The following is a 6,059-nucleotide window of genomic DNA, read 5'->3' as shown; positions in this document are numbered from 1 at the left end:
TGTCAGACGTAATTATTCACCCTAGGAAGACATGGGTCCAGAACACTGGTAATGGCACTCTTCTTATCCCCTCCTCCTCCTCCTCCTCCTCCTCCTCCTCCTCCTCCTCCTCCTCTCCCTTGCGCCCTCTCCCACTGCTTTTATGACTGACAAGGTGCTAGATGGCTCAGACACACTCTATAGATAGACAAATAGTGGGGGACTGTCTGTATTGTTAGACAAGAATGTTCATGTTACAAAGGTCATGTGTTAATGCGGGGAGATCAGCAGGAATAGATGGATAATGTTTATTTTATTGTGTACATGGATCTCATTAGCACGTGTGGCTATGTCATTTGTAGGCCTCATTTGGTTATATTACATGTAATGTACTAATCATTTTAGAGGAATATTACTGTGATAATGGTGCCAGTGTCATTTAGCTGCATGACTCACAATTGTGGCTGCAAAGCAGCAGAAGTGCTTGATGAAAAAACAAAGACCAAATGCAGCTGAGTCATGTTCAGCAAAATGTGGTTGTTTTCTCTAGGTTTAGCAGCTGGAAGTGGTTTGGTTCTTTTGTCAGCAGAGTCAGCAAGGCACAAATGAAAAATCAATATACATCACTTCCTCCCTCTCATCCAATAGCTGCTGTGTAGGGAGGGTGATATTGTTCTGTGTGCGATAATATTTGGCTAGGCTGGTGACCAGGAGCTCTTGCCCTGGTAATTCCACACGTGTTTACAGGAATGTGACTGTTTCCTGAAGCTCTGCAGTAGCTCTGGTATGTGGGTTGAATGCCAAAACATGGCTGCCCTTCTTTGCGGCATTGTTCACTCTCCCACATAGATTTTTTAGAGCATTACGGATGAGGTTTGTGGAGAGACTAGGAAATGATGACTTTCCTTTCTGTAAAAATATTTGCATTGGTGATTTTATGTGGATTTCTGTGAATTCTATGAATTCTGTCATATTTTGTTAAAATTACAGTACATGCAATTTATTTGGTTTATATTAGTGAACAAACGAGATGCAGTGTTGACATGTTTTTCCTCCCGCAGTGCCCCTTCAAAAATCAGTCAGTTTAATTCAGTCAATTTTGTATTCACTGTAAAAGGCTTTGCTAGCAAGTGCACTGTCTGCAGTTGGCATTACACCAACATGGTCACTTGTTACAGAGATTTCAAAGAGGATGAGAAAGATGATACTCCAGTTGCCTTCCTCTGCAGCTTTACTTGAACCCAAAAGAGTTTGCAGGGTGTATGGGTGATTGTGATTGTGCAGGCGCATGTATTATTGCTTTTGGTGTGCATAATGTACAGCTACTTTAACACATGACGGTAAATCATACAATTTGGCGTAGCAACATTAACGCTCAAGGTCTGTAATTACATATTGTTTAAACAAAGGTGTTGCAGTACAGCAGTGGATATGCACAACACTATAGTGCACTCATGTATAACTCCTCCATATTCTGGCAACTGAATGCTTTAGTGGTATTGGTGGTTGTGTTTGAATGGTCACACTCATAAGGCATTGCTTCTGTAAATGACAACACCATCGATTTGGTTAACGCCAGCCAATATGTACGTGTGAAAAGGGCTATAGGCTTTTGGCAACCGAGCATTTTAGAGCGCAAGCGGCAGAGCAGCAGCACGGTTCTTCAGAAATGTTTCAGCATAACCCCGTCTCGATTTAAAGATGGGTGCGAGGCTAAGTAGATAATAGGCTTTTTACTGCAGTTGCAGGATGGGGGAAAAAAATTATGGCGAGAACTGTAATGGGAAAAAGAATTAGACAAGATAAAAGTCTCAAGATGGTGGGAGAGTAAGAGTGAGAGAGAGAGGGGGAGAGAAACACTCCTTTACGTCGTTAATCTGGCTGTCCCTCCCCCCTCTGTTTCAATTAAGAAAATTACTTTTTAGTTCAATTAACAATAATTCACGCTTAACTGAATAAAGTTTATTACACAATCATGGGGACAACAGAGCAAGTGAACACACACACAGACACCCCTCCATCCACCCTCTAGTTCGACCTCCTTGTTGGAGCAGGTGTCAGGGCCCCTGATCTGGGCTTTGGTGAGCTGTGGCTGGAGGAGGCAGGATACTGCTGAGGGCCTGATGCTGGAGGTCGGGGCAGGACGACGTAGTTGAGGGATGTTAGGGAGAAATGTGTCATCACACTCTTAGATGGAGGGTCCCCCGCTATCCTTGGCCTCGGGCAGCAGCTTGCATCACAGCGATTAGCTCCCAAACACAGACAATAACACTAGCAGCCACATTGTCATAATCACCATTATCCCTCCCTCTCCCCCACCCCACCACAATCACCATCACCACAAAACATGGCAGGGACTCATTTCTGGAAGCTTCTGCCCTCTTTTATGCAACTACAGATGAGCTGTCTGGCCATAAACATTTAGAAAAATGAAATAGCTGAGCATATAAATGGTTCTCTTTTTACATTTACAAACCAACAATAAGGTGTTCTTTGCCTTAACCATGGTCCATCCTCCTTTGTTCCATCCCTCCTCCTCTTCTCCCCTCTCTTCCCCTTCTCTCCTTCTTTCTCCCCCCCTCTGAAATGATTTATGCTGCTACAATTATTGGGTAATCTCCACTGTCATTACTCTTAACATCTGCTCTGTCCCAATGCTAAGAGCTTTTGGCTGTGCTCAGTGACACTTATTCTATGTGCTTACAGCCTTGTGATGCAGACAGACCCCCCCCCCCCCCCAACCCACCAATCCATTGCCTTCCCACTGTATGTGCTATCTGCATTAGAGAGGTGAAATGGCTTTTATATGTATGGTGGAATTATTTGCTTGTGCTGGTGTGTGCGTGAGAGAAAAGAAGAATCTAATTGGAGAGGTAGGCAGAGTTGTTAGACTTAGTTGACAGGCACTGCTGAAGTATCTAGAGGTCAAAGGCCAACTGATCTGATGAGTCAAAAGTCAAACATCAACTGAGGGGAAACCTTTTCAACATCAGATCTAGGGCTGCGGCGATTAATCGATTATGTAAATACGTCAACTCGCATTATGTGCGTCGAAGCGTCACTGCATCCGGTGTTCCCCCGGACAAGACCACACCTTCGACTGTCAAACTGAAAGTTTGGGAGGATTTTAGACACTCAACAACGTGGTGCTCCGTGAGCTTTACTGCAGCACAACTGCTGTCCACGAATATGTGAAGCGGCATGAACACATGAAGCGAAAGTATCCCGGTGCACTTTGTCTAGACGGCTGTCCCGCAAATTGTGTTTACTTTACTTTGTTTCCACACAAGCATGGCACATTATCAGCATTATCAGTATTTCTTCATCGCCTTCATGTTAAAAGTAATTTCTAACCAGTTTTTCGGAACCTTACACGTGTGTCAGCTAACGTTCGGCCGTTTTATATTTTCTGTTTATTTAACGACCACAAATGAGCGAGAAAACAGCTTAAACTAACAGTACAGACTATCTGTGTCTGTGAGTTGTTTCAGTAATTTTCTTTTCCCCACGTGCAGAAATTTGCCCGTTTGCCTGTGATTATCATACTGCATTACTCATTATTGAAATAAATCCATGTCAGAAACATTTAAAGTTTTAAGTAAAGTAGCCTATTAATGTCTGTTATTGTTATTATCACAACACATCAGTGACGTGGAAATTTGATTTATTTTAAGATATGCTGCTATTGTCATTATTCTAATGTGCTTCATCAGGATGATTGATTAAAATATTGATTTATTGATTAGACATGTTTTTGATATTTATTTTGGATAAATTGGCATGTTAATCAAGTAATAGGCAACATTTTGTCATCTTTAGAATACACAAAATTAGTCGTTAGATTAATCGACTAATCGAAAAAATAATCGTTAGATTGATCGACTTGAAAAATAATTGCTATGTACAGCCCTAATGAGATCTCACAGAGAAGGCAAAACAAACTGATATTACTTTTTCCATTCGAAACTGACAAAACTACCACCCACCATCTTGATTTCCTCGTATGCATGCACCTGTTCTCTCATGTGCTTCTGTCTGTCTGTCTCTCTGAATGAATAACAAGCAACCATCCAGCAGACAGGCAGTTAAGCAGGCTAACCTTTAGCAAGTAGGGAGAGGAACATTCAGAGATTTCCATCAGATTACCCTCTCCAGTTTCCATTGTGTGTGTTGGCCCCCTCCGCGGTATTCAACCCCCCCCACCCACACGCAGCAAATTGGAACCATTTGGTATTCAGATAACGACAAACAGCTCAGATCTGCTGGAACAATAAGCGGGTTCTAACCAATCGCCCACCTGGACTGAGCTGTGCTAAGACAGTCTTGATAGTCTTCAGTTCTTTCACCACCACTCAATTGCCAGCGTAGGTTCCTTTTTTTCTTCTTCTAACAGCTAGCGTTTCTAAAGCCTTCCTTGTCTGATTCTGGTTTGACCTCCCTCTCCCCTCACGGCTGATTGACCTTCAGTGTCTTCACAAATCAGATATCACACTGGAGTGCCATACAAGATGAATTTGGTCTAGTGGATGTCACAAAGTGTTGTCACTTTTAGTCTGTAATGGCTCTCCATGCACTGTAGCAGTTGTCAGTGAGAGTTCATTTGTGCGTGGAACTTTCTTTGCTTCACCCCAGTGAGAGGGAATGTAATGACATGGGTCCAATACTGTGTGATTGAGATGGATGACCTGTTTTATTATCTGGGTTTTGTATGTATGTGTATGTGTGCATAAACTCCCAGAGTGCTAAGGGAACACATTGCGACCCTAGATGTATTTGGCCACCAGAGGCCATGCTGGCAAAGGCTGAAATGATGATTAAGGACAGGGGGGCTGGATGGGAAAATGTGGATTAATGAAGCTCAGATAGAATTAATAGCCATGACATCCCACAACAGCGGAGCCGCTAAATGAGAATATGTCGTGGGTCTACCAGAGTCTCAATGCCTGCTTTGCTTTCAAGGTGATGGTAGGAGTAAAGAAGGAAAAGTTGCATCTCTCAACTGACTTGTGTAACTTGTTCACACTTGACGACAGAAAAAATTAAAGCAGTGTTTCTCACAGGTGGAGAATTTAATTATGGTGGCCCCAGCACAATATCCCTAGGAATTACACTCGTAATGGACCGTTCTGCAGTGTCAGTGCCAATGCACAAAGCAGTGCGCCCTTAGCAATTCAGAAAGTAAGGTTATGATGTTTGGGCTGGCGGAGGGGCGTGTGCAGCATTTCCTCACAGTCAAACAAGTAATGTTGGCTTTTCTTTTATCTGTATGATCTTTCCCCAACCTTAAAGGTGCTGGTGTCATTGCTTCCTCAATGTAATGTGTTTCCTGTTAAAACAGCATGATTGGGACATCAGACAGTGAGGAACCAATCTTAAGTGGTATGGATTGAAAGGCACTTTGATTTAATAAGACGGCAGTAAGGTGGAAGCTTAGCCATAACCAACAACTCTCCGCACTCTTAACTATATAGGAAAGGGGTAGTATTACACTTCTATAAAGGTGGGGGACTCACAAAAGACAAGCTACAAAAAAACGGTCAAAATTGAAGCAGCAGAGGCTGAGATATCCTGGCTTTTTTTTACTTTGTATTTTTGTATTTTATACTTTATTTTAAATCAATACAAGGTCCTTTAATGCCACTCTGTAGCCACCACTGTGCCCAATCTGAGATAACCCTAATTCTGGGAGACGGTGGGGTGCTCTAGCATCTCACACTTGAGCCTCGAATATATTTCGGAGCGGACGCGTACATGGACAGCTGCGGACACCATGGAGGCGGACTACTTCTGTTTATGCTACTTTGTGGAGTCAGCTTGGCGGACTTGTTCCACACATGCGCAGCTACATTGTTTGGTGCCCTGGTAGCGTAGTGGGTCACAATTAGGAGGCACGCAGATGTACGCACAGAGCCTACGCGTACACCCTCTGATGACTTTCTTTTTTTTTTTTGCCCTCTCTAGCAGTCCCTTGGTACTCGACACAGAAAGTATAACACTTGCTTTAGGTGTCTGCCAGAAAACAGCATTGCATCCATGAGCTAACTTGGTAAATGTTCGGTACTTGTATAGCGCCTTTCTAG

This window comes from Micropterus dolomieu, linkage group LG11, assembly GCF_021292245.1.
Source record: "Micropterus dolomieu isolate WLL.071019.BEF.003 ecotype Adirondacks linkage group LG11, ASM2129224v1, whole genome shotgun sequence".
In the NCBI taxonomy this organism is placed as follows: Eukaryota; Metazoa; Chordata; class Actinopteri; order Centrarchiformes; family Centrarchidae; genus Micropterus; species Micropterus dolomieu.
The sequence above is the reverse complement of the archived record's forward strand: the minus strand, read 5'-3'. Positions refer to the sequence as shown.